Genomic DNA, 22,390 nt, shown 5'->3' with positions numbered 1-22,390 from the left:
TTGCAGTTCTTTCTTTAGGATTTCAGCTGAAACTGCTGATAGCGTTTGCATGTCCATGACATCAGACTATTTTGGGGGCAATTTTTGGTTTGTTTAGTTTTGGTGTTGTCCCAAATCACTAATATTACTGAAACTTTGCAGCTAAATTTCCAAAGTGGAGGCACCTTCACTTCCTTATTAATAACTGTGTTATATTCAAGGGCTAACAATCTGCTGTGTAACCACACTGCCACTCATTAGCCATATGGCCCTTACTTGATGTTAATTATGGTGAAGGCATTTAGGGCTTTAGTTTTCTGAAATAGCAAGCCACACATGAAATGAAGCTCCAGAGCACTTTTGGAGGCTAAAAGGGGCTAGTTTTATTTTCTAATCCAGCATTTTTAGGTTCAATTTGTGAATAGTAGCAGGCTGGGGGAAGGAACTGTCACCTGAGATATAATTTGAATCAAGATGCATCTTCCATTTGTGACTATACAGAGTAGGAAGGAAGTGCACATACTCACCTAAAAATGAAGCAATGCCACCAATTTTCCAAGAGACTGATAGTGTATCAACACAGAGTTCTTACGTTAAAAAGATAATGGAAATGATACTTGCTTGCTTTTTTATGTGGATGGCTTTGGCTTAGAAAAGCACTAAAACTCAGAGGTTGAAAGTACCAGGTTGAACAATTACATAGCTATAGCCATATGAATAGTAAATGTGAGATCTGCTTTACAGAAACTTTTCTGTGTGATAGTCACAGCAACTTTAAGGAGTGCGCCAAATGAGTTGTGCCCAGATGACACCCTAAGACAGGCATGAAAAGGAACCTGTGAGAAAAAATGGAGAGGACTGTTTATAAGATGCTTCCTCAGTGAGTGTTACACTGGCTGGGTCTCTTGCATCATATGCATATACATGTCCTAACGTATACCTCACTTGCCATTATGGGAGGTGATAGTGCAAGAGGCTTGTTCAACTTTCTCTTTAGGGCCATTTTCTATGGTACAATGGATGCAGAATTCTTGATAGAGTTGAAGACAGTGGAGTGCAGTGAGGGCCCATTGGTGCTGATAAACTAAATACTGCCCCTGCTTCTTTAGAGTTGAGATTCTCAACCAAGGATGATTTTGCCTTTCAGAGGACATTTGGCAATGACTGAAGACACTTTTGGATGTTCCAAATGGTAAGGGATAGGGCTGGGGATTTAGCTCAGCGGCACAGTGCCTGCCTGGCAAGGGCAAGGTTGTGAGTTCAATTCCCAGTACCAGAAAAAAACCAAAAAAAAAAAGAAAAAACAAATGGTAAGGGATGGTACCAGCCTCTAGTCAGTAGAGGGCAGGGATTTTGCTGTATGTTCTATAGTAGACTACACACCCCACTACCCACCTCAAAAGCAATTATCTAGCTGCAAATGTCAGTAGTGTGTGGGAAGACATGGTAGTATACGGCTGTAATCTCAGCACTTGGGGAGGCTGAGACAGGAGGATTGCAAGTTTGAACCCAGCTAATACAACTTAGCAATTTAGTAAGAGCTTGCCTCAAAATAAAAAGTGGCTGGGAGTGTAGCTCAGTGAAAAGGCCCTGCATTCAATCCTCAGTATAACAAACATGAACTAGAACTGACAAAACCAGCTCTACAGTGAGACTGAGGACAGAATTGTAAAAGGACTGCATGGCCAGGGTGGGCACTGCCCTTTTCTAGATTCAACAGTTAGCATTTCTTCTACATTAATGCTAAACAGATATTTAATGACTGTAATTTAAGACGTGCTAATTCTTTAGCCTTCTGGATACTCCTACATTTTGGTGTAGTCCTGACTAGACACTGTGCTAACTGATTTAAGAATGTAATTTAATCAGTTCTGTTAAATGATACATAAAATTGAAGACAATATTGGTGTATTTTGGAAATCAAGGGAGAAAAATCCAGACCTCTGTTTTTAAGTGAATCCATTTTGGTATTATTTAAAAACAAGTAATATGATTGTCACTATATTATAACTTTTTTTCTGGGAGATGAGCATAAAACCTTATTTTGTTAGTATTTCTTCATCTGAGAAGTATGTATTCACTTCGGATGCCCAGTTTTGGATTGGGTCTTTGAATTTGGAGGGTCTGATTGTTTTTCAGTTCTTTATATGTTCTAGATAGAAGTTCTTTGTCTTAGAGGCAACTAGCTAAAATTTTTTCCCATTCTGTGAGTTGGCTTTTCACTCTGTTGGTGATTTCATTTATTGTGCAAAAGCTTTCTAATAAGATGGGATTCCAGTTGTTGATTCTTTGTAGTATTTCCCATGTGATCTGGATTTTGTTTATAAAGGTGTCTCTGCCTATACCTCAAGATTTCTACCTACTTTCTTTACTGTTTTATTATTTAGATCTTTGATCTGTTTCGATTTTAGTTTAATTAATGGTGACAGACATGGGTCTAGTTTCAGTCTTTAGTATGTGGAAAGCCAATTTTTCCAGCACCATTTATTAAAGAGGCTGTCTCTCTTCCAGTGAACATATTTGGCCCCTTTGTCAACGATAAAGTGGCTGAGTGTGTTTGGAGTTGTGTTTGCCTCTTCTAATCTGTTCCAGTAATCCTCAGGTCTGGTTTTTTTCTTTTTGACAGTAGATGCTGATTTTATCACCATAGCTGTGTATAAAAAATTGTTCAACATTATTGGTCATTCAAGAGATGTAAATTAAAACAACACTGAGATTCTATCTCACTCAAGAAAGAGTGGCTATCATGAAGAAATCAACTGATAATGAATGTTGGTGGGACTGTGAGGAAAAAGGAACTTTTCTCTGCTGTTGGTCAGAGTGCAGAGTGGTGCAATCACTGTGTAAATCAGTATGGAAATTCCTCAAAAAGTTAGCTTTAGAGGGCCCATTTGACTCAGCTATTCCCCTTCTCAGTATCTTCTAAGAAGAATTAAAAACATCATACCATAGTGGTATCTGTGCACCCATGTTTATAACAGCACAATTTATAATAGTCAAATCTTGGAAACAACTGAAATGTCCATCACCTGAGGAATGGATAAAGAAAGATGTGGTATTTTCATACAATGGAATATTGTTCAGCTATAAAGCAAGATAAACTTGAGGCTTTTATAGGTAAATGGATGCAAATAGAGACCATACTCATAAAGTGAAATAAATCGCTCGCATGTGTAAACATCATATTGTCTCTTGTGTGAAAAACTGAAAGAGTAAATAACTTCCGAGATATACAATAAATGTTGTGAAGAAACTGTTAATAAATGGGAAGAAATAAATGGGAAGAAATTGTTTAAAAGGAAAGCAGAACTAGGAGAGGGGAAAGGGAAAAGGAAGGAAGGGAAAAGGAAAAATTACAAGATAGTTATACTATGAGTTTCTCTTAGTTCATTGAAAAGAAAGATTTGTGCTAATATTGTTTGGATAATCTTTTATGCTCATATCTTGTACTCTAGGTAACTACTTTGAAGACAATACACAATATATTAATGATTGTTATTCTCCTGTGATTTTGTATCAAAATTTTTTTCCATAAAATTAAAAAAGGGAAAATAAGACCTTATTCTGAGCCCAGGAAAGGATTAGAAATATGATGCTTTTCTCAGTGACATTTCAAAGATATAGATTTAAAAGAATTGATAAATGGAATTGTTTCAAGCCTGGGTATTATGGAGAAAGTAAGCTTGTTAATCTACACACAAGAAGTGCTTCCTGCCATGCAATAGCATGAAAGGTGCTACATCACTGTGTGTAATGGGAGATACCATTTCCATTCACCATACCTGTGGGGGGACACAATATCTGGAGAATAAACCTGCAGAGCCTGATTTGTTGTCTGGGGAAGATATTTCCTTACATACTTGGATGTTTTCCTCAGGTGAAAGGGCAAGGTGATCTTGGTTCTATTAGTTCTGAAACTAACTGAAGCTCTGTTTAAAATATATTATATACATTAACTTATTTATGCATTGTGAACATTTTAATTTTATGAGTAAAGAAACCCAGGTATAGGGAAAGCGATAACTCCCCACTGTTAAATGAGGGGTGAGCCTGGATTAGAATCCAGAGTTCATGCTGGTTGGATGTGAAATGCCTTGATACTGCATGACAAAATATCATGGCTGGGCGTGGGTTTCAGAGATGGTTAGAATACAGACTCTGCTACTTTTTTTCCTTTGCCTTTTTTCCTCCCTGACCTTTTTAAGATGCCTTATCTTTGTAAAATAGGAACAAAAGCTTATCTTAATTTTTGTCATAAGTACATTTGATTATTGTTATTTGCAGGTGATACATTCTATGTCACTATAAACTCTGAATTCGCAAATACTGAACTCCTTGTGTTTGTCCTTGGAGTCAATGCATACTCTTGTTTTATGTATTTTTTTAAAGTCATCTCCCAGTGTATATTGTTGATTTATTAACACTGGACTCATGGCTAACTGCACTGTAACTTGTGTCTGAACAAATTTTATCCAACACCCGTATTTTTTTTTTTTTTTGGATAAGGTACAGCATATCCTTCTTGTGCTGGAGAACTCCACAACAATTTCAATGCTAAGATTAGACCACATTAAACACTAAAATTACTCACAAAGATCAGAAGAATGTGGAAAACAGGATACTTATTTATGTGTGATGGCTAAAACATTCTATTTTGAATGTTGCCTTGTTTGACCTGGGCTATGAAGGCATGTGTCGGGTGACTCAAATTTTTCATCACTCTTTGCGTGACTACAAATGACTGTGTTAGTGCCGTGAGGGTTTAATTTAGAATCGCATATGAATTTTAACAAGAGGCTTGCATATGTAGAATCCATGAATATTCAAAGATTGACTCTAAATGCCTACAGGTCTGTAGTAAATATATGTGAACTTAAAGTATATCGCATTTTACATGAGCACATGGAAAGGATTCAATAAATGGCAGCTGTTTTTGTTATTTTAAACAAATAAAATGAATTTTATTTAAGGATGAATCTTTTTTATCTTTAAAATAAATCTTTAGAGCTTAGAGCTACAGTCCAGTAAATCTTGGTGATGAAACTTACTTTCCATTTCTATGAAATAAATGTTGTATATATTATTGTAAGTTAATGGTATATATCACACATATTTTTTAGGATATCTGGCAGTGAGTTTCTAGTGCTTTTCATTGTATGTTGTTATGTAAGATTTAATACATAGTTACTATAAATTGTTGAGATTTTTAAAAGAATGCTAGAATCAAGTTCTTTTTCTTTTGGGTTGTTCTCTGGTGGCTTCTTGAGAACTGGGAAGATTTTGTTTCAGAGGAAGTGGCTACAGGAAGTATGAAAGCACCTTTAATCTGGGCATGCTCCACCGACCTGGCCTGTTTACATAAAGGTGTAAACCAGTTACCAGAGGTCTGATGAACAGTGGGTTGTGGCGGGTGTGCTGTAGAGGGCAGAAGCAAAAGGGAAGTTCAACCCCTCATCTCACTCTGCACTGCAGAGTTCCTGCTGTATATTCCAGTTCATTCTTACAGTGTGATGACAAACCACTATTTTGTGTCAGTGCCACTTTCCTATTTGTTGGAAAGGAAGACTCCCAGTCAGACTTCCTTAATCAGCAGGAACGTTGAGGACTGCCACAGTATCTCTGTTAGAACCTAAATGTCAAGTAATGTTGAAGCAGGCTAAGGCTGAGAACCACTACTCTGCTCTAAATTTCCCAATGATGTATAGAATTTTCTTGGTCGTTGAGAACTTTTAGACTGCAGAAGCCTATCTAATATGCATCAGTACTTCCTTTGTGATGGTTAAAGCTTGTATGGATTTTTTCAGAGTGTCTGAGGTCTAATTCTTTTGTTTGGAAATAGTTTCTTCTGTGGTCTCTGATAATCCCTAAAGCCTCCTTATTAGGTTTCAACTCCTTATTTAATAGGCCAGATACAGCTTAGTTTTTAAATTTTTAAATTATTTTTGTGCAAATACCTCTAGCCTTCGGGAAGATAAAATATGTGAATGAATTTGTCTTCCAAATTCTAAGGTATATGGATTGTCAAGATTTTTCTTTCATTTGGATAAAAGTCTAAGACATTTCATGTTTCTTTTTCCCTACCTATTTTCTTACCAGAATATCTTTAAGTATTATTTTATAGCTTAAACTTTTTAGGCTAATGGTACCAGACTATTTTGAAGATTTCTGTTTTGTCAAGTCATTCATTCATTCATTCATTTCACAAATATTTATGAGACCCTAGATTGGGCACTTAAGAAGTTTTTGAGAATCCAGTGTTAAGCTTAATATATATTATCCTTGCTTTGTTGGAGCACACCTGTTAGCAGAGCAACATACATTAGTCTCATCATAACAATAATCAAAGCTTTAGTATTTACTATGAAAGAAGTGCACAGTGCTCTGAGAAAGGACACACTATGAATACAAATGGGTTGGTAAATGTGTCCCTATGTATTTGATATTTGAATAGATCTTTTTAGCAGATATGTAGAAATTAACCAGGCAAAGGTAGATACTAGTGAAAAGAGTAGAGGTCTGACTCTGCAGGAAGAAATAAAAGTGGGGTAGGGGTTCAGAAACTTGAAGCAGAGAGTAGTGTCAGGTATAGCTGCTCAGGAAAGCAAATGCATTTGTGTGGCTCATATAGTTCAGAGGATAGTGGCCAACAAATATTCATGCTAATAGATCATACAGTGCATATTAAAATATTAAAATGTAATATTTTAATAATACTTTTATTGTAAGTTGGAGTGAGTTGATTCTCTCCCCTTAGTTCTGTAGGATTAATGATGCAGGAGTATTAATCGGAATTCACATTGGACATTGCTGTGCTTTGAATATGGGTCGAATGAATCCCTCAAAGGACCATATGCTGGAAGACTGAACAGATGGGACTGACTGATCTTTGACTTTCCACTTGCAAAACTGGAGCTAAATAACTCTCTTTTCTTTATAAAGCATTTAGATCAAAGTATTTTGTTATAACATCAGAAAAGTCTGCATAATTCGGTGATTTTAAAAAATATTTTGGCATTAGTGAAGTTCTGAGATCTCTCTGAATAATCTGCTTGGTGGAGCTCATTACTTGAAGGAAATTAGAGTTTAATGATGAATTTCCTATATATTTTTTTCAGTATATCAAATCAGAGCTAGGATAAAGAAGTTTTGAGAAGTTGAGGCTTTGGAAAGCCTGACCATTGAATGTGATTGGGAAGTTGACTTAGGACATCTTACTGTGTGCGTGATGGTGTTGGGGAAAGAAGGCAAGGAACGTTTTCATCTTGTCTAGACCTTGATTCTACATATGGATCATTTTTCTTTAATTTACCTCATGCTTTTAAGGGGCATGGGACTGTTTGCAATCTCATATGACATATCACTAAGTTTTATATAAATGAATAGATTAGGACTCTCAGTTTCATAAGTATAGCGACACGGATTAGGTTAGACACCTTCATAGGTTAGGTTAGATCCCTACGTAGATTACGTAAATCTATGATGTTAGATAAGCATTTCTATTTTATATAACCTTGACTTTTTTTTTTTTAATAGGAGGGAGCAGAATTTGAAGGAATGGAGAACTAGATTGAGAATTTTTAATGAGCATAATGGCCACAATGAGGTTGAAGGAGGAATCTTGTCATAAAGATTTAGTACACTGTGGAGAGATTCACAAGGCGAAGGGGACAGAAGACAAGGATAGTAGACATCTCAGTATTATCTGCCTTCTGGTTTTTAGCTGTGATCTATTCTGAGGAATTTTGTGATTCTTTTACACTTAAAAATAATGGTGGGCATAGACATATTTTACTTTATTGAGATAGTTAAAGAAATAGCTACTATTTTAAGATTTATTTCCATCTTTTAAGGGTATTATATTTCAAAGTTAAGAGAACTTTTTGGAATCAGCCATTGTAACCTCCCATCTTTTTAAAGAATACTTGTACTGATATCTTTGAATGGCTTCTATTTGATATAATTTTGGAGAAGTTGTGTCTGGTAATAGCATCTTTACTTAAATTGAGCAGTTACATAACTATATCAAGAACATTTATTCTTCAGAATGCACCAGATCACTCTATCTCATCAATATGTTAGAATTTCAGTTATTTAAGGTCAACCATTATGAACAGTTCATGCTTTTGACACAGTTCTTTTCACAATAAGTTTAACAGAAAATGCATCTGAAAGAAGACTATTTCTTCTTGGAAATATAGTCTGTCCCTCAAGGTTTAGGTACAACATACAATATGTAGATTGCATTAGAGGTGAGTGAATTCAGTAACAGAAGTTGCAGTGCAGGTGAGGTAGCATCTCAAAAAACTCTTTCTTTTCTTTAGAACTTTGAGCACAACATTAAAACTTACCAGCTTTTGAATAAATGTTCATATAGCACATAGTTGTGAATGCCTAGAAATTTCCCTTTTGCACATGCCAGTAGGAAAATTCTTGTACTCATAACCTAGATTTGAGTTCATTTGGTCGACCTTGAAGAAAAATATTTTCAGTCAGTATGAGATACAGTGAAATATTTGGAATAACATTCAATTCTATATTTTTTTGTAGGGTGAACCACTTGAGAAAATGACTTGAGTTTCACTCATTCATCTTTACACTGTTTATTAAACAGAAGAAATGAGCTCGATAAATTAAGGAGATTCCTAGGAAGTTTCTCTGGATTTGGGGTTGTTACATAAATGTTATTGTCCCTTAATGGGTTACATAAAAATGGAAGGAGAATGGTAATAGGGAGGGAGCTGGCTAAGGAAGAAAATACTTCTGATATTTTGGCTTTGAGGTCCTGGAGGTATCTCTAAGAATACATGTTCTTAGGCATTTGAATTTCTATCTGATATTTAGGGGAAAGATCTGGTCTGGTCTGGTCCTTTGGGACGGTTTCAGCACATGAATATTGAAAATCTGGGGAAGGGATAAGAACAGGGAAACACAAAGAGTCAGGTGGGAAGAAAGGAAGGGTAAGAATTTGGCAGAATTTAAGGGATGAGGAAAAGCAAAGAGCCTTGGGAATGGAAGACGCCCTAGGAGCAGCAGCTAGAGAGGTGAAAGGAAAGCAGGAGGACTCCTGAGTTCCTTTGCCTGCGCTGTGCTGGTTTCCTCCCATCTCCCTGAGGAGTCCTTCGCTGTCAGCTATTTTCAGTGTTTCCAGAGACAATTGTTAAGGGAAACAAGGATAGGGAAATTCTTACAGATTCCATCATGTTTAGCAATGGGTAATTTTCTCTTCGCTTCTGATTTTTATTTTGGAAAATTGAAAATACAACAGTGACAGGATAATATAATAAATAACCATGGACCCATAACCTGGCCAAAACAATTATCACACCTTTGCTTTCTTGTGACTCCTGTTCTCTTTATTCTTAAACTGGTATGTAGTACAGAGGCTAGATCTTTTGAACCCATCAGTAAATATTTGTAAAATAAATGAGTAAATGTAAGTCGACAGCATGGTTAGGGATGAAAAAGCAGAACAGAAGGCAAATTGCCACCCTCAAGGGTATACAGTCTGATTGGTTAGAGCAGATATAAAATCATGAGAGTTAGGTCTAAGCAAGCAAGGATTATGGGTTCTTGTGCTATGATAGTAGATTCAAGAAGAGCTGCTGAAAGGGTACTCCTGTTTCAGCTGGTTTTGCAATCCATCTGCCATCTGAGCATAGATTAAATTGTCACCTTGATTAAAGTTGTACATATAACTTCTCCTGGAAAAATTAGCAAATAGCTTTTCCAGACAGTAATTGTAAATGCAAGCTCCTTAAGCTCCTTCTCCTGATTCCTCTAAAGATCTTGATCCAAACACTTCCATGCTCTGTAATGACTGTGTGCTGAGTGAATGTGTGAAGGTAGCCCTGGATGGTGCTCATCTCATCAGCTCTGTCTAAGCCATGAAGGTAAAATACGAGTGAGGTATGACATCTTCAACTTGAGAGACACCAGCACCCAGATGTTCTAGAGGGTTGAACTGCAAGAGTGTTAAATGGCTGAGTGAGCTTCTTCTGAGACACATTCTGGCATGTTCAAAGTAGTATGAGTCTTTGTTCCTGGTGGTTGGCACTTAGCCAAAGACTTACCGGTGAGAAGTTCAAGGAGGATGCACCAAGCTCTCCCAACCACAGGCTTCAGTTTCTACTATGATTGCCCCATTCCTGCGGGCACAGAAAGTACATTCTTTATGTCTATGGCAAAACTGTCACAGGAATCTTCAATCTCACTACACTTGTTAAAATACATTAGCTGAATATGCCCTTTATCATATAATAAGATGTTGTTTGGAATGTAAAGCGTCAAGTAATAACACAATTTCAGCTCTATCTTTGAATGTGGTTTCTGAGATGTAAAACCTGAAGTTTAGTGCTAATTGTATATCAGGGTCCTCAGTGGACTTCCATGTCTTCTCCCGAAGCTAATCTGATTTATTTCTTAATCTCAAAATCTCTTTGGAATAGAGAAGTAGGTTCCTCTTTAGCTAAGTCATAAGTTTGTTTGGTAAATAGGAATATTTCTCTTTTTAAAGTGTTTGTATTTCCATTATATTCACTAGCATCTACCAGTGGATTAGAAATATGGAATAAGCTTTCTTCCATGTTGTCTGCAGTTTATGTGGACTCAATCACAATGAGTCCCTGAAATTTAGGATCCGAACTCTGTACAAAGACATATCTCCTAAAACTTCTATTATCAACAGCTGTCATAAATTACACCTGCAGACCCTCCTGGGCATAGTGTGTCATGGCTCTATTATAGGATCTGGCATAAAGAGACCATTCAGGTCCTCTGAGCTTTCTTCGAGGGGCTTGGCATTATTCAATATTAAGCCTGTCTTAGTTACTTTTCTCTTTGCTAAGACAAAATATCCAATACCCAAAGTTAAGGGAGGAAAAGTTTATTTAGCTCAGAGTTTGTAGAGGTTTCACCCATAATCAGCTGGCTCCAAGGCAGGGTGGCACATGGCAGAGTCACCACAGTTCATGGTAGTGGAAGACAGCAAATGCAACAGGGAAGAGAAGCAGACTATTTCTGTCCCTTTTATTGTATGCAGGCTACCGGCCCTAGGAGGGATGTGGCACTCACAGCCCTTAATCCCTATATTGAACCATAAATGAATCACAGAATCTAGATTCAGTCATTTTTGAAAAGTCTGCCCTCCATGACCACATTAGGCTTTGGGAGGACATCCAGGCACAAATCATAACAAAGCCTAAGTCATAAGATACTGGTACTCTCCAGAAGCTTACTTTTTACTGTGCTTACATTCATCTGTGCAAACAGACCCATCACTGCAGTTTCTTTGGGTGGTTCTAATTCACCAGGTAGACGTACAAGGTCAGGCCTTCTTTCGTAAGTACCAGTGACATCATCGAAAGCAACATCTTTAAACAAAGTAACTGGAACTGAATCATGTGAGTTCCTGCTAATTATGTCCTGAGCTTTAAACTGTGTAAACACTTTCTCCATCTGGGAAACCAAAGAATGGCTTCAAAAATTCTGATTTTAAACCTTGCAGGGTTTGTTTTCCTCCAAAATCAAGCCTCAGAAATTCATTTGTGCTACCCTTACTTTACATCCTAAATAATTCTATGGAGCTATTTTGTTTTTAAATCTTTTGAGAGAACTGGATGTTCTTGGGAAAGGTACCGTTTCTGAGTTCTCATCTTCAGAGAGCTTCGGCTCATGAGCTGTCAGCTGGGTGCTGTGCCTTTTGTTATTGGCAGCAAGGTCTGGATGGTTTTGGCATCTGCATCTTTTCCTTGGGCCTTCAAAAAGCATTTCTCATTGAGAGAACCTGCTTCAGTCTTTTCTTGTCATAGTCATTGTGTAAAGTTAAATATCTAATAGTTCATGCTTTTTTAAAAATTTGAACCAGAATTAGACCATTTTGGAAAGCTGTCTTCACCATCATCTGACTGGATTATATCCTCTGGAGAACTTAGAGCAAGACCAGGCTTCAAAGGCAGAACTTTGAGCCTGCTTTGGCGACTGTTTCCTCTGGACTCAAAGCTGGGGCTGTTCTGAAGAGTCCAAGCTGGTTGCCGCAGGTGAACCTTAGTTAAGTATGGACTTTTTTCACTTTCTTGCTGTCAAAACTTGCTTCAGGACTTCTGTTTATAAATTTACTGATATACAGCCATAGTTTTCTCCCTCTAGGGTGCTGTAACATCAGCAACACCAACTCTTCAAAGATGACACTTTTGCAGATACACCATGTCGGTCATGCAGCGGTAGAGGATGGTCCTTCTGTTCTTGCTGGATTCACTTCTTTTCCTCTGGTCTTTTAAGATGAATGTCTGTTCTGTTCTTTGTGTACATTACAAGTAAAATGTGAGAGCCATCATCAAACTGGTGTCTTCCATAAAAGCTGGAGACATTTTCTACCAGCATGAGTTATTCTAGCTTTTTGGCAAGTAGGGCTGGACTCTCCTTCTAGAAATAAGTCATTCCCTTTTTATAAAAATCAGAAACACCAGCATAGTTGTCTTCCTCTTCCTTTTTCAAAGCTAAGTCTATTAATTCTCGTGTTTTCTCCAAATAATCTCTCTTTCCATGTTTTGGTCTTAAACTGCCAGAAGAGGCTATGACTTTCTACTCTGTTTTGTTCTGTTTGCTGTAGAAGGACTAGCCCTAGTAATTACCCTTCAAGGATACAAACAAAGATCTAGACCCAAATTTCTAAAAGGAGAATTTGATTGGAAGTGGAAGCCATTCTCTCATCTAACTTGGCAAGAGACTACACATCAATAGTAAGAGACATCTGATCACTGTCACTGGTGAAACTTAGTGTGCTACACTCAGGAAAGGTTTCAGTGAGGGAATGTAAACAAGGTTCATGAGGACCAATTAATATGAAACCATTGCTACTTATCCTACCCTCAAAAAAATCTTCCAGCTGTTTACTGTTGCAAATAGTAGTATAACTGGCAGAGAATTGCAGCAGATCTTTGGCACACTGTCTTCTCTCTCCAATAACAGTTTTATCAAACTGGGAGACCAAAGAATGGCTTCAAAAGTTCTGATTTTAGACTATTCAGGTTTTTTCTCCTTTAGTTAATAGAGGAAGCAGAAGTGTTTATTAATTTGCCATAGCTCTGTACAGTTTCTTAACATCACTGTATCTCATCCAAGGTATGATTATTTCCGGGACACACTCGGAATTTGTTTGTGTAACAACCTGACCCTATATATCACGTATCCCCTTGAAGTCTCTGGGCTTAGGTAACAGTGTAGAAACTGGCCAGGTTGGCACTCTGTTCCCAGGATGCTGTTATTCTCCCCGTGCCTCTACCGCTGCCTCTAGCCTAGAATCATCAGGTCACCTGGAGCCAAAGAGGTCCAGGTCCCCAAGTAGCCATGCAGCAGTGAGGCAGTGTGGCTCTTGAGCATGGTTAAGATCAAAATTTTAAATCACATGATGTATATGCATGAACTTAATAAAGAATAAAGCCAAATCCAGATAATAACAGTGATATCCGATGTGGTGATTCAGTTTGCACATTGTGTGGCTAGACCATGGTCCCTCTATACACTGCCAAATATATTTGATATTGTTGTGGAGATATTTTGCATGAGCTTATCATTTAAATTAATAAGTTGAAATAAGTAAAGAATATTTCCCTCTGTAATGTGGGTGAGTTTCATCCAGTCAGTAGAAAACCTTAAGAAAAATAGTAATCTCCCCCAAAGAAGAGGGAATTCTGCCAATCTTTGGATTCAAACTGCAGCGTTAACTCTTCAGCTGTTCCCTGCTCTCTAGTCTTCTGGTCTACCTCACAGGTTTTGGACTTGCCAGCAGCTATCCTTGTATGAGGCAATTTCCTACCATCAATATCTGTCTCTGTCTCTCTCATATTATCCCTTCTCCCATTTCTCTCTCCCTTTCTTTCCTCTTTCCCTTGATACACACACACACACACACACACACACACACACACACGGGCCTATTGCTTCTGTTTTTCTAGAGAACCTTGATGTTTATTCAGAGCTACACAAATATTTTCTCATTTAATCTCCACAATACATTAGCACATATGTATAAGTACAACTCTATTTTATAGGCAAGGACACAGAAACCTAGAGATATTAAATGTTTGTCCAAGCTCTCACAGTTAGTATAGAGCAAAACTAGAATTCAACCACAGGACTGTCTGAATCTAAGCTAGTAGAATTCCATTATATTGCCTTTAAAGCTTATGGGAAGTACTACTTTGCCTTCAGTTACCTAAATTAACTTTGTTTTAAAAAGACTGTGCACGTGTGTGTTTAGTCCTATAATTACAGTGAAATTAGTCTCCTGTTTTGGTTTAAATATCTTTTTATATGCAATAACATTCTACTTTCCATTGTTAGTGAAAACTTGATTAAAAGAGGACATTTGTTGCTCCTGAAATGAAAATAAACCTGTACTAAAATTATGGTAAAACATCTACCCTGGGGCTTGAGATAAAACCATCAATATAAACATCTTATATTACTTCATTTCAGAGGGCTTTCACAATTGAATCTTGCTGTTGGAATGCATAAAAGAGTTGATCAATTTCCCAGTCATTAAAAGTAAAGCACTGTATTTGCATTTGAGTTTGCTTGCTTTCTTGTTTATAGCTATTTATAACTCACTTTTTTCTTAAGGGTGGTAGTGACTGGTAGGTATTTAGCTGCCTCTGAAAGGCAAAAGAAAAACATTTCCTGAATATGGTTTGTTTTATATTCAGGGTTGAAACATATTTACCCATCTATGTATAATCACATAAGGATATTTCCTTCGATATTTACTCACATATTTCTAGAAGTGTGATTACTAGGTCAAGAGGTGTGAACTTTTAAAAGGACCTTACTATTTAAGCAATATTTTAAAACTGTATTGTGTGAAAGTTATTACAGCAACTCACCAAGCATGATTCTACACTTCTGTAGTCTTCTTTCCGCTTAGTGTTTGGCTAGTGGTGGGTTGTAATTAATGCATTATGCACAGAAGGGATATGTGTCATTTCTGGGCTGCAGGATTTTAAGTGGCCAGTGTGAGATCCTGTGGGACACTTTCTCTCCACACAAGAACTGATGAAGAACTGTGGACAGAGTCCCTGCGGCCTATTGAGGCGTGATGGAAATGGATGGTGAGGGAGGAATTACATTATGTTATGAGAAGCCTTTGATATTTAGGGGTAAGTACTACAGCATAACTTTGCTTATCTTGGTTAATATAAAGGTTTTGTGATTTATGTCCATTTTCTGCTACTATAATAGAATACCACGGAATGGGTAATTTGTAAAGAAGAATTTAATTCTCACAGTTCTGGAGGCTAGGAAGTCCAAGACTGAAGGTCTGCCTCTTGTGAGGGTCTTTCTTTTAGTTCACTTTCTGTTGTAATAAAAATATTGGAATCTGTACCAGGTGTGGTGTTTCATACCTGTAATCCCAGGACTCAGCAGGCTGAGGCAGAGGATCACAACAAGTTCCAGGCCAGACTGAGGTAAAAGTGAGTTCAAGGCCAGTCTGAATTACACAGGGAGACTCTGTCTCAGAAAAAAGAACAAAATGAAACAAAAATGTTGGAACCTAGGTACTTTACAAAGTAAAGAAGTTTATTTTGCTCATAATTCTGATCACCTGAAAGTCAAAACAGCATGGTCCTAATATCCAGTGAAGTTTTCTTCTCTGAGTCATAAAATGGCAGAGAAAAAGAAACCAATGCAGAGGGGTGGACTTGCTTTTAGCAAACCCATGTTCCAGAAGACCAGACTATTGTTTTTCTGAGGGCAGTGCCTCCATGACCTAAACAGTTTCCTTTAGGATCCACCTCCTAAATGTTTTACCATCTCACCATCACCACCCTGGGGAATAAACTCATAGCATATGATAGTTGGGGACACACTGAAACCATATCCAACTGATAGCACTCTTCTCACTGCACCCTGACATGGAGGAAGGCATCAAATGGTGATAGAACATGCTAGAGGGAGAGAAGGGCAGAGGGGCAGGGGTAGGGGATGCTCATGGCAGTGAGCTCCCATGGTGTAAAACCATTCCTTCAGTAAGTAACCTACACCAGCAATAACTGTATTAATCCATTCATGACTTAATCACCTCCTAAAGTTCGTATTTTTCAACACTGTCACGCTGACAATTAAATTTCAGCATGAGTTTTGGGTGAGATGTTGAAACCATAGCATTTTTTAAATGCCACTGTAGTAGTTCTTTTTTAAATTTAGTTTTGAAGTATTCTGTTGACCTGTTTATAAAATAATCTGCAGAGCTGCAGGGCATAGACTTCCGTTTAACCTTGTCTTTCAGCTGCTTTATGTGTCTATATGTTCAACACTAGTAATCATATCTTTGCTGTTCTTAAGTATTTAATGTACTTTTCTTGGTGTACCTTAGTGGCAGAGCACTTGCCTAGCATGCATGGTGCCTGGGTTGAAATACATTTTTCTTTCTTTGTCCTACCAAACAAGTACTGTGCAAATGTTTGTGTACTTTCCTTTGTGATCTAAATAATATTCTATAGGCCTTTCTTATTAATTTATAGTAAGGTACATCATACTTGTCCAACTCCATATGATTCACCCTACATTAACAGTTCTTCTAACACTGGAGAGGTTGTTCTGAATCTCCAGTCTTTGTGAGCATGATGCAAAGACTGAGCTTTGTCTTGGTTAATTCCACACATATGCAAGAACATCCTTCATATGCATTTCTGGCAGTGGAATTGGTGCCTCAGAAGGTATTTTCACTTATAGTTTGAATTTGTGCTGTTGCCTGTCTTAGGTGTGACCTCATGTTATAATTCCACCACCAGCTTGTGAGAATGCCTGTTTCCACATCGCATCGTCAACTTTCTAAGCACACGTTTTCTTGTGTAAGGCTGATATATTTCTTGTCAGTTTATTTCTGGGCAGTTTCTCTTCCTGCTGATATTGTAAATGGAATATTTTTTGATGCTAGGGATCAAACTATCCAGATCCTTCCCATGGAGCAACATCCTGTTTTCATAGATTTATTAGGAATTAAAAGCAATTTATTTAATTTCTGATGTTATTATTAGTTTTAATTTTACTGTACTGTGAAAGAGATCATTGTTTTTCTTTTACCTTCAAAATTTAAGGTAACATCTTCTATGGTTTAATGTAATTAGGTTTAATGTTTATTATACTAGTATTTAATAAGAAGTCACATTTTCTATTTTCAGAATTTAGTATTATTTATCAAATATGGCTTCTTCATTAATTATTCTATTAATGTGCTCTAAATTCTTATGAATTTTTGAGCACTCAGTGTGCCATTGAGAGAGTTTAGTTAAATTCTACTTCTAATGTGTATTTTGTCTGTTTATTCTTATATCACAGAATATCTCCTTTAAGAATGCTGCTACTGGTTTGTAGTTCAGATATTTATAATTGTTATACTTTTATTATGAATTCTCCTCTTTTACCTGGGAATCACCCATATATAGTGTGGTTACTAATTTTGGATTATATTCCATCTTTTTGATATTAAAACCAGAAACTTCTTGCTTTTTCAGTCATTTATTTGGTGGTATACTTTGGCCCATCCTTTTCTCTTTTTGGTACTGGGAATCAAATTCAGGACCTTGTGATTGCCAGGCAGGCGCTTGTGCCACTGAGCTATATTCCAGGCCCTGGTCCATCTTTTATTTTGTAATTCAGATTACTTTTGGCTGAGAGGTGTGGTGCTTTGCCTCTTGTGTGCACGCTGTTTTATTTAGTCCATGCATATTTTCAATTTTCCAATCACATAGTCACTGTGAAGTTACTTAAAGACAGTGGGCATCTTACTATTGCTGCTGCCATTATTAATATTTTTACTATTATTTCACTATTATTGTCCCTTTATATACTTGCTCTATAATAGTGTCCCTTTTTCTTTTCATTTCGTACTTATCCTTCTGAAATACTCTAAATGTTTTAATGGGACAAATATACGGTTGGTTTCCTCTCAATGGACCTACCAATAATAACATAGGAGAAAAAATATTAGAAATTTTGCTGTCAAGTAATTACTTGGGAAAATAGGAAAACCAAAATAGAAACCACCATGTCATTGTTGAAACTGTCAAGGTATCTGTGGGAGGGAAAAAGCTCAGATCTTTGATTTGTAAACAAAAGAAAATACTAATGTTTTCTGTTTTCCTGGTTCATTCCATTTCTTGAATATCATGTCATTTTATGATTCCCGTTGTCTGTTATTAGGCCACTGTAAATGTAATTTATTAGAATTCTTCAACAACAGTAGATAGCAGATACTTGCTTTGGTTGATGGTTGGTAAAACTGTCACTTGCAGACATTAATTCATCCATGGTTAGAAGCTGCGATTTTGTCCTGCTAAAACCATAACAGAAAACTGAGCCTATTTTTCTGGTGCATGTGATTTCCAGAACACAATATATTGGGGGAGAGGGGTAAAGAAGTGTACCAAGAAAGTCTTCCTAGGTTAAAATTACAGTTATTTTTTTCTCAAATTTATCTTGTGAATGTTTTACAGAAACTGTGGAGAATACATAGTTAAATTTCTATAATTTAAAAAGATTTTCTAATTCTACCATTGTTGGAATGCTTGCAATAAGCAAACTTTTATTCTTTGTGAGAATCCTATCAATTTAAATATTTGTATTGATGACATTGTCTCTTTTTGACATATTAATGTCAATGATATTTTAATTTTTGATGTCTTCATTCTTGTCATTTAATTAATTGTTCTTCCATAATTTAATTAAAATCTTCCCATCATAAGACTAATTATATCATATCTTGGAGTGATTTGATTTGCAAAATGACTTTACAATGTATTGTACTTGCTTAATTTTGCCTAGAGGAAAAATCGTAATAGGAAAAAGATACATTAATATCTCAGCAAATACAAATTATAGTATTCGTTTTTCTCTTGGTATCAACTTAATTAGTTGGTAGAGATTAGTTTGTGGAAGGAGATTTACTTTTCAAAAAACTATTAAGGGAATAGGAGTTATGGAATATAAACATTGAGTGGTTTTGAAGTTTATAAATGTTAACTAAGCTACTTTGGGTGCTTGAAACTTTGTTCTACAGGGAGTGCTTGGATAACTGTGCTTTGTTCTGTTTTTGCTACTTTCAGTTGGCTGTCAATAAAAACATGGATGTGTTATTTCTTTTTCATTTGACTTTGAAATTTTCACTTACATTTTTAAACAGCATATATGCACACATGCATATGTACACACACATACACACAGAATTAATGCATTCTTTTGAAAGTAGAGACCACTTAAGGGATCACCAGATAAGGGCAGACCCTAACAGCATGACTGTATTCCTTCAAATTTGCACCACCTTGTGCAAGTTTCTGGACTTGTCAAAACTTTAGATTATTATCTGTAAGTGGCAATTCTAACACCAAACTTACAGAATTGTTCTGAGGATTAAGGTAACTAAGGTACGTAAAACATATGGTATAAAATGTGATGTAAAGGATACTTTTTGAAATAAATTGTTATTATACTTACTATAATTAATAAAGTTCTAAAAAAATGGAAAAATCATTCTTAATTCTATTCTTTCAACAAAACAATGCCTATTGTTTCCTAGTAATCCCTGGCGTTTTAATTATGAATGTACATTTAAAAACTTATTTTAAAAATTCATAAGATGCTTTATTCGTGAAAGTATTTGAAGTAGCTTATACAAGTGGTGCTGTTAGTTGAAAATGAAAGTAAGTCACAAAATTCTGGTTTTTCTCAAAAACATTTTCTTGTCTCTTTCATGGTCATTTTTAATGACTGCAGAATGGTTTGTTGAAAATTGACATCATAATTTACTTAATTATTCTCTATTGTTGGCTATTTATTAAGCTTTGCTTTTCACAAAAAAAAAAAAACGAAAAGAAAATATTGGAGAGCCAGGCATGGTGTTGCACACCTGTAATTCCAGCACTCTAGGAGGCTGAAGTAGGAGGATTACAAGTCAAGTTCCATGCGGGCAATTTAGTGAAATTCTTGCCTCAAAATAAAGAGGACCATAGATATATCTCAGTGTAAAGACCCTCAGTTCAGTCACAGGTATAATAACAGCAACAACAGCAACAAAAATAAGCAGATAAGAACCAAACCAAGTATTGGAGAAAAACCTACGCTTTGGTTGTTTGTTTTTTACAATGACTTATTTCCTTTGAGTACATTTTCCTGAAAGACATTGCTCACTGAAAGGAGTTGCACCTGGTTTAATATGAACTTGCTACATACTAGTTCTCATTTTAAAAACAATTATTTATAGTAACATGACTGCGGCCGTAGCAGCAGGAATTCTTAAGCAATAGGACACCTGCACTGAAGGAATGCTTTGAGAATCTGCCTAATTCATGACAACAATCTCCACCCTCTTTGACAGACCTTTTCTAAACCCACAGCAGGGTTTGTCCAGCATTCCTTTGGTATACAATCCCATACTATCAAAAGTAATTAATTAAACCCCATGGGTCCTTTACCTAAACTTGGCCAATCAGAGTCCTTCCCTGCATACTAGGATTTGAATCAAATATTTAGTTTCTCTGACTATTTCACCTGTAGAGTCGCAGTGGCAAACACCAAAACACCAAAATAACACCCAGAATTTGGAGGCAGATTTATTTTATGTTGACAGGCACTGATTGGAATCATTCCCAAACTATCAGCCCCTGATCTCTTGTGGTCTAGGACTTATGTGGAATAAGTAAACAGGAAATACAGAGGCAGAATGGCTTGTCAACTGGGGGACTGGTTTATATGTGGAATAAGTAAACAGGAAATACAGAGGCAGAATGGCTTGTCAACTGGGGGACTGGTTTATATGTGGAATAAGTAAACAGGAAATACAGAAGCACAATGGCTTGTCAACTGGGGGACTGGTTTATATAATATGCATAATAGTGATCAGCTATGCACCACAGCGGCCAGCCATTTCTAGGACACCAAAAGCGACCGAACTGGAACAGGAACTATAACCTGAGCAACTAACAAACTGAAGTATACTGGCTGGGGGCCATTTTCTGTTATAGAATGATTCCAGGGACTGGACAAGGAGAAGAAAGAGTGAGAAAATAAAAAAGAACCAGAGGCAGGATGAGAATATTTAAATGCTTTCTAAACTGTGGCTCCAGTTTCTTCTTAAGTCCCCTGTAATCCTTATAATAGACTCTCTTGTTCAATCAACTCAGGTTCATTTCTATTATTGTGACCAAGATCCCTGATTGATACCATGGTGGTATCCGGTACTGGTCTTATGTGAAGGCAAAGTAACTTCAAAATAATATGTATCTATCCAAAACAATGTTATCCTTTGATTGAAATTCTACCATTAAAAGAGGCATATAACATTGATTTTATTATTCACCATATATCAGATCTTTTAAAGAAGATGTAAACTACCCAATAATACGCTTCAACTTTCTATGTATAAAGGCATTCAACTACTAAGGACTCAAAAATATTTTCCAAGGTTGTACAGAAATCAAAGAGCAGAACCTGAAAAGATCAGGGAATCTATAGTGATACATAGAATTTCCAGTGTTTTGCCTATGATTTGTGGAAGCTTTAGGGATTTGACTGTATCTAGAATTCCTGATGACCTGGGTTTCAGAATTTTACCTTAAAGGAAACCATTTTTCTTCTGCGAAATATGAATCTTCAGGATCACCAAAACAGATAGTTACTTGTCATGGATGGATTTCTCCTTTTAAAAGAAAATTACTGTAGGTATTTGTATCACTTCAATTTTTCCTTTTCAAACTTTAGTCTTTTCTTGAAAAATATTTTTCTCACTAGATTTCTCTTTTAACTGATAGAAGTATGAAAATTGCTTGCATTATGGATTGCCAATGAAGTGTTTTTATACTTTTATATTTTACGCAATGCTTAAACGAGGTTAAATTGGTCTTTCTCCTCAAACATTTATGATTTCCTTTTGGTGAGAACATCTAGAATCTCTCTGCCTCATTGAAGTATACAGTAAATTATAGTTTGGGGGTGTACCTGGCTGTGAAATACTTTGATGTTCTGTAAATTGCTCTGCTTTTTCAAAACAAATAGTTACATTTCAGAATATTCAGTTTAGATGATCTTTTACATTGTTTTTTACTCTCTATTTCATTCATTTCTGCTTTTTATTATTTTCCTTTTTTATATTTTTGTGATCAATTGTTCTTAATTTTCTAGTTTCTTTCTTTTTTATTTTAAAGGTAAAAAAACCAAAACATATTGACAAACATTTAGATGTAAATAAAACAAAACAAAACAAAAAAACCAATAAAAGTAATACAGAATTTCAGACAAGGTGACAGGCAATTAAAAATGGTTGTTGTACTACATATTATTATCTTCAAATTGGTTACTCAGATAAGCAAATGTAGGTATGTAAGATTGATCAAACAATTAAACATTAACTGTTCCTTTCAAT

The 22,390-nt window shown here is 36.2% G+C and overlaps 1 pseudogene; it reads right to left on the bottom strand.

The window, feature by feature from the left end:
* Positions 1–11,825: 11,825 nt before the first annotated feature.
* Positions 11,826–22,390, bottom strand: part of LOC102029407 — a 25,199-nt pseudogene continuing 14,634 nt past the window's right edge.

This window comes from Chinchilla lanigera, unplaced genomic scaffold (genome assembly GCF_000276665.1).
Source record: "Chinchilla lanigera isolate Chin_1 unplaced genomic scaffold, ChiLan1.0 scaffold00020, whole genome shotgun sequence".
Taxonomy (NCBI): Eukaryota; Metazoa; Chordata; class Mammalia; order Rodentia; family Chinchillidae; genus Chinchilla; species Chinchilla lanigera.
The sequence above is the reverse complement of the archived record's forward strand: the minus strand, read 5'-3'. Positions and strand labels throughout refer to the sequence as shown.